This window comes from Pinus tabuliformis, chromosome 6, assembly GCF_031772625.1.
Source record: "Pinus tabuliformis cultivar Carrire ecotype Pingquan chromosome 6, CPIR1, whole genome shotgun sequence".
NCBI lineage: Eukaryota > Viridiplantae > Streptophyta > Pinopsida > Pinales > Pinaceae > Pinus > Pinus tabuliformis.
The window spans coordinates 1,940,822,066-1,940,834,096 of NC_142292.1; positions in this window are offsets into that span (position 1 = coordinate 1,940,822,066).

Sequence of the window (12,031 nt, forward strand, 5' to 3'; positions counted from 1 at the left end):
TTGTCACCCTCAAGTGAACGGCATGGTAGAATCCTTCAACAAAATTATGGAGAGTGCATTGACAAATATTTGCAACGCGAAGAGGAATGACTAGGATGTACGCATACCATCGGTCCTTTGGGCATACAAGACTACTTGCAAGAAGTTGACAAGCCAAATCCTATTTAGATTGGTGTATGGGAAGGAGCTTGTAATGCCCATGGAATATATTGTACCAAGTTTGCGGATTGTAGCAGTTGCAGACATGGTCGATCGTGATACCATGGAGGAGCGACTCGCACAGCTCTTCGAGTTGGAAGAGGATTGCTTCTTGGCAGGATCTCATTAGTAGGTCTAGAAGGACCATGAAAAGGCATGGAATGATCTCCATATCAAGAAACACACCTTGAAGAATGATGATCCAGTGTTGCTATATGACAATAATTTTATAACATTCCCTAGAAAATTTCAAATGCATTGGCTGGGACCCTATGTTGTTATGGGAATTATAGATGGAGGCAAAGCTAAATGGGGAATTATTCTGAGGAAAGCTCAATGGCAATCGATTGAAGTTGTACAGGGGTGATCCCACCCCTGCAAAATGACTATATGATTGTGGGATAGTCTTAGTACTCCTGGCAGCTGCAAGGAAGTATGGGACTATAAACTACACTGCCCAAAAGTTGGAAAGTTGAGGGGAGTAGCACCGAAGGAGCCATGCCACAAGGTTGGGTGCCATGTGGCCTGCCAATAAAGTAACATTTGGAAGCACTGTAGCTGATTGGATGGAAAAATTTTCGTTGAAAGGAGAGGGGGAAACACATTTATGGAGCATATCTTTGGAAATATGCTGCCAAAGATGCATTAATGACTAGGAATTGGAGGGAAAAATTGGATTTGAATTCAAATTCATCTATATATATGGCATGTTGCTTTGCATTTGAACACTTTGCTTCCTGAGAGTTTTCCTTAATATTTTTAACCTTGCTTTGTGCCAAGTCAAGGACTGTATGTTTGATCCATATTTGGAGGAACTTCTTTCATGACCGAAGTTTGCAAACTTGCCCAAATATTACCGTAGGAGCTTTCTGGATAGAATGAATACAACTCCCCTTAAGTTGGAACCAACCATATCTGTACCTACAAGATTTCTTTCTATGATGCCTAGGTCTCCAAGATCTAAGCCTTCTACTTCCACAACGGGGGATAATAAGCAAAAAAATCCTGAACAAGTACTAGTGCGACAGTCACTATGGAAAAACCCGACAGAAATATGCCAGAACGGGAAGATGGATCGGTCACTATAGTGGACAGAGCCGATGGATTTGGATGAGGATGAAATGCATGAAGGCATAGAAGAAATTAATGTTGAGGAAGTTGAATCAATGAATTGGATGCCGAAATATATCCCGCCCCGAAATGCCACAACGAAAGTGTCGAAATATCTAGAGAATACGAAGTTCATGGTTTCCACACTACTATTGCCAGAGAAAGTGGTGCTTGAGAGCACTTTGCTAGCCTGCATACTGACACTAAAGATGGAGGATTAGGACTTAGGGGACCATGAGAAGTTCCCTCAATTGGTGTCGAACAAATACCTATCCAAGGTATATTATGAAGAGTCAGATGTCACACGATTGGAGTCAATGAAATGGGTAGCTGGTGTTGGGGCCGTGGGGCTCTTGAATATGCTGTGGATTTCACACTTCAGTCGCACCAATATAAACACCATATGTGTGCACCAATTGCTAACATTGGTCCATGATGGGTGTCTCTGGCTGGGAGAACCCATCCCCATAACTGACATGTTGATCCACTAGACTATACTTTTTCCATACCAAGGGGTGGACACTACGGAGGCGTTTGGGGAAAAATCGTAAGAAAAGAAGCTCGTGGACTAAATGAAAAGTGATTTTGTCTAGTGAAGAATTCATGAGGATACTCCATCTGGTCTATCTCAGACATCACAGTACAATCTGTTGTAGAGATTTTAGAGGGGAAGATAATGAGAATGTGCCATGCCGATGAAGTATCGTCACTGGTTGTGTCTTTGGTTGCACAGTTGCTGAGCCCCAAAAATGGATAATTATATGGGCTCATTAAACCTCCTAATTCGACTTAATCCACCATTCTCATTACTTTATTGCATGTTTTTGATTATATTTATGCTAATAGAGTGAATTGGGTTAGTCATTATGCCAACAAGTCTAATGTGTGCTTTGTGTAGTCTTTTTGGTCAATTTGGACGCAAAATTGAAGGTTTTAATGAGCACTTCGAAGCCTAATTCGTGGGAGAACAAGGGAGAGGATTTGTAGGAAGGTGTCCCCTTCATTTATGTGCCCTTACCTCGAATTCTCCACCATCATCTCGAAGTCAAGGGCCACCAAATCAATTAGCACAAGGGCAGCCAAGCAAGTCAAGTAGGACTGCTGTTAACTACAAGTTTTGGGCAGCCGAGTCCCTAAAGTTTAGGAGGATTGTTGGGATCCTAAATTTGTATAAATAAGAGGGCTTAGGGCCTCATTTCAGTTAGTCACTTTGTAGTCATTGTGTAGCCATTAGTTAGTCATTTTGTAGTCATTTTGTAGTTCGATTTTTAGGCAGTAGATTAGCTTTGCTTTCAGCACATTTTCAAGTTCTCCTTGTGGAAAGTTTTTGGAATGTAACATTTCTTTTGATCAATTAAGACGAATCCAGCTTTGCACCAGCTCTAAATCTCTCTTAGGAGGTTGTAGCTCTTGGGGTTGGGCCCATCTCAAGTGTCTAGTACATCCTTTGTTTACTTTCATGTGTCTTTGCTGCATTCTTAGAATAAAATCTGCTATTTAGATTTAAATATTGTGTTGTTGTTTAGGTTGCTTTTGATGATTAAAAAGGTTTTTCATGTTCAGATTTGCTTGATAGGTTGATCATAGGGAAGATCTTCAGAAAAAGGCTACCAAACACCTTGGATCTCACCTCCCCCACAGTGGAATCATATGCTGGGACCAATGTGACTTTACTGCCAACAAAAACGATTTTTTGCTTTGCCATGCAATTCTTAGTGTTGTAATCCTCTTTTGTAGATGCTGATATTAGTAGTGTTTAAATGCTTCAGTTGATGATTTCTTAGTGGCATAAGTTAGTTCACGCATTTCATTTCAAATAAACTGCTGTTCATTTCCTTTTGTTGTTACTTAGGTCAGAATAGAGTAAAGTAACTAGGTCATAGGTTTTATAAGTGTTTGTTTGTTCAGTTTGAAAAACCACTTGAAGAGTACCTATTACCCATCCTTACCTACACATACTCCATCCAACCTACCTGTTTCATCCTTCACTTAGAACCCTTACCTTACATTTGCCTCATTCGCTTACTTTGCCATGTTTCTCATCTTCTTGTGCAACATTGTTTCATCCCTCCTTGAACAAATCTCACCATCTGTGCCACTCCTCGACTCCATCCTCCAAGTCTTGAACTCCCCTACACCCCTATTTCACCTCCATACTCGTTCCTCCACCTTTTTCCCCCCATCCATTCTCCAAAATCCTCTTTTCAGAACATCCTGTAGAAAATTATAGAACATCCTGTAGAAATCTCTAAACATCCTGTAGAACCCCTGCAGACTTCTTGTAGAAGCTCACAAATGATGTTTCTTGATAGCAAAACTTTGTGAAACTCTCCGAAGGGTGTTAGGGACTCCTTAGACCCTCTATGAACCTTCTCAACCTTTTCCAGGCATTTCTCCTCCTTGATCCACCTCTACACAGTAAAAAAATAGTTAAAAGCACATGCATGATAACTCTAACAACTTATTCAAAAATAAAAAAAGATGTTTCTTCAGATAGAGGTAGTCTAGACACATGTATTTTACCTTCATAGAAGTAATGGCATCTCTATCATTAGTTTACATGCTCTCCTTTGCGTCAGTAGGACTAGCTGGTAGAATTAGGGTTTGTTAGGGTTTTCGTTTTCCTTCAGTTTTTTCAATCTCTTTTCGCAAATTGATTAGCTTCCTTCGAGTTAGCTTTCATCCATCAATTAAAAAGCTTCTTCTAATAGCTCATAGAAGTTGGCTTAAGCTCCTAGCGGACTTGTGCCAGCTGACCAAGTGACAGTTGCGGCAAGAGCTAGTACTTGTGCATACAGCACTGTCACTTCCAAGTTTGTTACAAACTACCAGGTTGATAAAATTAAAGAAGGGAGTCCCAGGAGTTGTAGCATTATTGCTGCAATACTAGGGCCCACCATCTTTTTGGCGCCATTGCCGAGGAAGCATCAGAGTATTGGTGATTGCCGCTTTTCTTCTATTTTCCACTACAACCTTCTGCTAAGTAGTTTATTTCATTTCATTTCCGCAAAAGTAGAGTAGACATTTCCCACTTTCATAGATTAGCATTTCAATTCTGCAATTTCATTTCTGCAAGCGTAGATTAGCATTTCAATTCCGCAAGCGTATACTAGCAATTCATTCCTGCAATTTCATTTGAGCAAAATAGATTAGTCCTTTCCTGCTTTCATTTCGATTCCGCATTTTCATTTTAGCAATATAGTTAGTTGCAGTTCAATCTATTTCAGTTTTGCATGTAGAAGTAGAAAAAAAAAGAAGCAAAAATCAAGCAAAAAGATTTCATTTCATGCCTTGTAGGAGTAGAGATAAGTTAGAAAAATGATTGCACAATACCCCCATTGTTTCACACAACCAACATTCTCTCTTCTTCAATGGCTGTGATTAAAGAACCCTTAGGTGGACAACAAGACATATTTGAAGAACCTCAAGGGGAGAAGAAGAAGAAACCATTCCTCTGGACCGAATGGCTACAAGCAGAAATGTTGGGAGCAGTACCTTATCCAAAAATGAATTTGCAAATCAGATTGAAGATTTCAAGAGTGATATGAGGCAATTTCTTGCCATGCAACTGGATACCTTGCGGATCCAAAAGAAGCAAGAAGAAGCCAAGAGGGCTTTGGCCATTTTTTGTCCTAGGTGCACTAGAAAGAATCCTAGGAACGAATGTCCATTGTACTCCATAGAAGTGTGTTTTGTATGTGAAGAATACCATCCTACAGATCAGTGCCCTTCCTTGCCCAGAATCAAAGCTGCATATCAGAGAGCCAAAGGAGCCACTGAATCACTCTATTATATGAACCAAAGGAGGCCGCATGAACCTAGATATTACCAACAGGAATTACAAGGGACACCTGAGACCTATTATGACCCCTATCAAGCCACTTTCATGCCTTCTTGGGGTCCCCCTGCTCATCCTTTCTGGTTCACACCTCCTCCTTGTTCCTTCACAAATCCATATTATGCCCAACTAGTTGCTCATTCGTTTCACTCTTATGCTCAGCCACACCCTTAGTGGAATGCACCTCATTAGGGGTGGAGGCCCTAGTACAACTCTCCTCCCGCTCATTTGCCTCCACCACCTGCCCAACCACAACCCCATCCACATCCATCTCAAATATGCATCCCCACTCAACTACCCATACTACCATTTCCAAACCCGCACATTGGAATAGCTCAACCTAATTGCAAAGCTGAGGCACAACATGTCTAAATGACTCCTCTTGAGCTTAATGATATTCACCATAGCTCAGCAAAAGCATTGCAAAAAAGAGATTATCTTGAAAGAATTGAAGGACCACATCCAGAAAAAGAAGATTCAAAAGAGGAGATCAAAGCACCATGGGCTGCACTTGATGAAGAGAAGACATCAGAAGCAAAGATCAAGAAAGCTCCCTCATGGTTACCATCAAACCCTCCATGTAGTCAAGAGGAAAATAAACACAAAGAGGAAGATGTGAAGGTCAAGATAGAATAATATATGGAGAATGATCCAGATCAGCAAAAGAACCAAGGATATCAGAGCTATATTGAGATATGGTTTTAGATGGTCACTAAGTTGCAGCGGTACTCTCTTCCTCAACTATGTTTGATCCCTTCAAAGTCAGATCATTTGGTCTTTGAAATCCGGATAGCTGTCCAAGCATGCATTTCAAGCCTCCACATCATCTTGTCTCTAATCTCGATGTGCACATGGCTCTATTGGAAGTATTCTTATACTTGAAAAGAATTTTGTTTTTCAAGTAGGGTAGGGTAGAAAAAAAGGAAAAAAGAAAAAATGAAAATAAGAAGAAAAATAAAAATCTAAGGTGAAAACCTCCTCGGAGGCGCCTTAGATTGGCTCATTGATTGAAAACCTCCATGAGGCGGTCAATGGGTTGGGAAAAAAAGAGAAAAGAGAATAGGATCTCTGGGTGAAAACCTCCCTTGGAGGCACCCAGGGCAGGCAATTAGGGTGAAAACCTCCATGAGGCGCCCTAGTTGTTTTTCAAAAAAAAAGGAGAAAAAGAGAAATAAAAATAAACCTAATTTCCATTGGATAATTGTAGGTTGCAAGAATGACATTACAGGTCAGGAGGATCACTCAAAACAAAGACAAAGGAATTTTTGTGCCTTCTACAGCAAGTTCTGTATTTCTACAGGAAACATCCTATAGAACCTTCAAGCGAGCCAGATTAGATTTTGGAAGGGAATCTAAAGCTTGGAATCTATTGGTTATGCCTACAAGCATCCATTTTTCCATCCCTCACCCTTTTCCATCATTTTTTACATGTCATTGTGCTTCTTTCCTCAAAACTGTGTTTTCTACAGGAAGTTCCTGTAGAAATTACAAGAAGTTAAAAATGGATTGCAAAAAAGTGGTTTGGTGAACACGATAGCTTTCGCAAGGGTTTAGAAGTCCTCCTGCAATCTTAAAACTCCTCCTCCATCATCTCCATGCCTGCACCACAACCCAAGCTCAGTTTTTCTTACCATGCAAAAACTTGCAGAACGTTTTGAAGAAAAAAATACATAGAACAGAATTTGTTTTTGCCCTAACTTGAAAACCATGCATCCATTTGAAAAACCATTTTACAGGGAATTGTATAGGGATGATGGCAACATGCCCGAGCAGTTTCAGCCCATTCTGTTGCACGGTTTCCAAGAAATCTGCCTCCATCACCGTCAGCCATGTTTGCATTTTCTCCATATCTGTGCATCCATTTCAAAACCTGTTTCATGGGGAGATGCATATGGGTGATAGTAACCTACGCAAGTAGTTCAGCTGATTCCGATGCACAGTTTCTGAGAAATTGATCTCTGAAATCTTCAGCCATTTTCCATTTTTCTCGAAATCTGTGCATCCATTGATCTCAATTTTGCTATGGGAGGTGCATCATGATGATAGGAACATGCTCAGCAAGTTTCAGATTGATCCGATATATCGTTCGGGAGCAATGGGGAAAACAATTTTTGGTCCTGTGAAAATTCAGTAGCAGCAACTTGAAGGGTGCAGATCTGAACGTGGAAACAAACTCCTGCAGCTTAGATTCGGCTAGAGGATACCTGCACAAGAAAAATAACCACACATTAGACATCAAAGAGCTTATAGCACAAAAGATCAATCATGCAACCGAAACATATGCATGCAGCAGCAAAAAGCACCTCACAGCAACCATTTGACTTCAGGTACGTGACTAAAACTCATTCCTCTGATTGCATGAATGTAATTTGGAAACAACATGAGCAATGAGATGGTTGGGATTAAAAAAAATCGGTGGCCAGCTAACTGACCACCGTCATCTAGTTCAATAGCGCTCGGTGGGTGAATGAGACACGTGCGCTCAGCCATCTCAAGAGGAAATTGGAAAACAGGTAGTGATGACCGGTTAAACTTCAGCCAAATCAGGGAAGACTGTTTCTACAAGAAGACAGAAAACTGCTTCTACAGGAAGCCAGAAAACAGCCACTACAGGACTTTCTACAGGAAGTCTGGGGAAAGTGCAGCAGAAGGAGAAATTGGCCGAGATTTTAGCTAGGGAGGCAATAGTTGTGCTGGCCACCCTAAGCACATCCCCCAAGTAGAAGGAAAAGTGAAAGAGGGAGCATTCCATGTATTTTAAGGCGAGAAGGAGCACACGAATCAAAGTGGGCAGACCCAAACCACAGACAAAGGAGAAAATTGTCATTAAGGACACAAAAGCTAAACAAAAGTAGGAGCCTCCTTCAAGGATGTCCATCACCTATGAATGAGGAAGCCAAAAACCTTCACTTGGAGAGAGAGAATTCAGATAATGGACTCAAAGACAGTTCTACAGGATGTTGAGACAGTTCTACAGGAAGTTGAGAATTCTCTAGGAAAAGAAGCACAGGCAGTGGGAAGGAGCAGAGAGAAAAGCATGGTTTCATGACCGAGAAGACGACATCACTTCAGAAGCTTGGCATGACAGGGAGGCCACCAAGGCCATCAAAGATGAGGAGATAGATTGGTTGCTCAGAGGATGAGAAACACTTTCAGTAGGGGGGTGATGATGAGCCCCAAAAATCGATAATTATATGGGCTCATTCAACCTCCTAATTCGACTTAATCCACCATTCTCATTACTTTATTACATGTTTTTGATTATATTTATGCTAATAGAGTGAATTGGGTTAGTCATTATGCCAACAAGTCTAATGTGTGCTTTGTGTAGTCTTTTTAGTCAATTTGGAGGCAAAATTGAAGGTTTTAATGAGCACTTAGTAGCCAAATTCGTGGGAGAACAAGGGAGAAGATTTGTAGGAAGGTGTCCCCTTCATTTATGGGCCCTTACCTCGAATTCTCCACCATCAGTTCAAAGTTCAAGGGCCACCAAATCAATTAAGACAAGGGCAGCCAAGCAAGTGAAGTAGGACTGCTGTTAACTACAAGTTTTGGGCAGCCAAGTCCCTAAAGTTTAAGAGGACTGTTTGGGTCCTCAATTTATATAAATAAGAGGGCTTAGGGCCTCATTTCAGTTAGTCACTTTTTATTCATTTTGTAGCCAGTAGTTAGTCATTTTGTATTCATTTTGTAGTCATTTTGTAGTTCGATTTTTAGGCAGTAGATTAGCTTTGCTTTCAGCACATTTTCAAGTTCTCCTTGTGGACAGTTTTTGGAATGTAACATTTCTTTTGATCAATAAAGATGAATCCAGCTTTGTACCAGCTCTAAATCTCTCTTAGGAGGCTATAGCTCTTGGGGTTGGGCCCATCTCAAGTGCCCAGTACCTCCTTTGTTTACTTTCATGTGTCTTTGCTGCATTCTTAGAATAAAATCTGCTATTTAGATTTAAATATTGTGTTGTTGTTTAGGTTGCTTTTGATGATTAAAAAGGTTTTTCATGTTCAGATTTGCTTGATAGGTTGATCATATGGAAGATCTTCAGAAAAATGCTACCAAACACCTTGGATCTCACCTCCCCCTTAGTGGAATCATGAGCTGGGACCAATGTGACTTTGCTGCCAACAAAAACGCTGTTTTGTTTTTTCATGCAATTCTTAGTGTTGTAATCCTCTTTTGTAGATGCTGATATTAGTAGTGTTTAAATGCTTCAGTTGATGATTTCTTAGTGGCATAAGTTAGTTCACGCATTTCATTTCGAATAAACTGTTGTTCATTTCCTTTTGTTGTTACTTAGGTCAGAATAGAGTAAAGTAACTAGGTCATAGGTTTTATAAGTGTTTGTTTGTTCAGTTTGAAAAACCACTTGCAGAGTACCTATTACCCATCCTTACCTGCACATACTCCATCCAACCTACCTGTTTCATCCTTCACTTAGAACCCTTACCTTACATTTGCCTCATTCGCTTACTTTGCCATGATTCTCATCTTCTTGTGCAACATCGTTTCATCCCTCCTTGAACAAATCTCACCATCTGCGCCACTCCTCAAATCCATCCTCCAAGTCTTGAACTCCCCTACACCCATATTTCACCTCCATACTCGTTCCTCCACCTTTTTCCCTCCATCCATTCTCCAAAATCCTCTTTTCAGAACATCCTGTAGAAAATTATAGAACATCCTGTAGAAATCTCTGAACATCCTGTAGAAATCTCTGAACATCCTGTAGAACCCCTGCAGACTTCCTGTAGAAGCTCAAAAATGAGGTTTCTTGATAGCCAAACTTTGTGAAACTCTCTGGAAGGGTGTTAGGGACTCCTTAGACCCTCTCTGAACCTTCTCAACCTTTTCCAAACATTTCTCCTCCTTGATCCACCTCTACGCAGTAAAAAAATAGTTAAAAGTACATGCATGATAACTCTAACAACTTATTCAAAAATACAAAAAGATGTTTTCTTCAGATAGAGGTAGTCTAGACACATGTATTTTACCTTCATAGAAGTAATGGCATCTCTGTCAGTAGTTTGCATGCTCTCCTTTGTGTCAGTAGGACTAGCTGGTAGAATTAGGGTTTTCTAGGGTTTGCGTTTTCCTTCAGTTTTTTCAATCTCTTTTTTCAAATAAATTAGCTTCCTTCAAGTTAGCCTTCATCCATCAATTAAAAATCTTCTTCTAAGAGCTCATAGAAGTTGGCTTAAGCTCCTAGCAGACTTGTGCCAGCTGACCAAGTGACAGCTGCGGCAAGAACTAGTACTTGTGCATACAACACCGTTGCTTCCAAGTTTGTTATGAACTACCGGGTTGATAAAATTAAAGAAGGGAGTCCGAGGAGTTGCAGCATTATTGCTGCAATACTGGGGCCCACCAACCGTGCGCCAAAGGAGTCTAATATAATTGGGCTCAGTATTTGTGCAAGGAGTTTTTAGAGAATTGAAGGGAGGCCCAGGATGAGGGCAAGGCATTCAATTAATCCTTGTTGCTGCTACTCATAGCATTGGTGGCCTAGAGGACACCCAAGGACAGTCAATTTCCTAACCATGAATCAGACCTCTCAGAAGCTACAAAGTTCACTCTGCTATGGGCCACCAAAGACCCCGCATGGACAATAGAGACTAAAACATTTTGGGTTCTATTTGAAAAATAATTAGGGATGGTAATCAACCAATGACTGAGGTTGTTGCCAATGTTGCACATGTAGTATGCCAACATTGTTGACTTTAAAGTAGATTTCCACAATCTACACATACATGTGAAGAAGGATGCCATGGGCATATGGAAAAAGTTGTCTTATTTGGTGGCCAAAGACAATATAGGAAAGTTGGCTTATTTGGTGGCTAAAGATGATATAGTAGGGATTGTCAGCAAGTGTCCAAGTGATTGGCTCACCCCTTCAGATGCTGACACAAGTACCAATAAGGCTGCTGAGGGATCAACAGTGTAGACCACAACAACAACAAAGAAAAGGGAAGCACAAAAGGCTTTCACTCGAGAAAAGGCTGCACATAAGAAGGAAGCTGCTGCAAGAGAAAAATAAGCAGCGACCAAAGGAAAAGAAGTAGCTTAGGAGAAGACTATGTCGCAGGCCATAATCGATGTCGATGAGTCAGAAATGGAGAAAAAATGGGTGGAGGAAGGGATAGAGGCAGAAGATGAAGGGGTTGCAGAGTTGGAATCCCCCTTTGTTGTCAAGAAAAGGAAGAAGTAGGCATCCACAGGGCCACGGAAGAATCAAAAGTCTGATAGATTAGCGGACGCAACCCCTTTGGTCCTCATAGAAGGGGACGTGGATGAAATTTGAGATGTGGTTCGTGAAACTACAAGACATTTGTGGGTCCACTTTGAGGAATAGTAGTAGCAAATGCTAGGAAAGGTACAATAGGAGCTTCGAGAGTTGCAGGTCCAAAAATGTATTTTATAAGCGAGCATGGGACATGCAAGTGGGTAGCAAGCAAGCCTGATTCAAGCGAGTGGGTCAGTGTTGGACATAGAGATGAATTTGGATCTCTATTCCATTCAACTTCCAGAAGGATGTCTGCATGTCGACACGGAAGAAGAAAGGGCACAATTCCTACAGAGGAAGAACCCTAACCCACCCCCAACAAACTCTTTGTTTCCAAGTACCACAAACCTTCGACCCAAAGAATTCCTTTGTAATCTTTGTTTGCACAAATTTTATGTAAACCTCATTCACCATTCGACCAGTGGAGGAGTCATGAAAATGAGTAGTGAGAGGAATTTATAGGCAGAAGTAAGAGCACCCCAAGCCGAAACTACGCTTAGGCGGGCATGGATTTAGAGAAATATTCCTAGGGAATCTTGGAAGAATATTTTTGCGAGGAATATTGACAGAATCTAAATATTCCTTAGACACGATTTCATGCCATG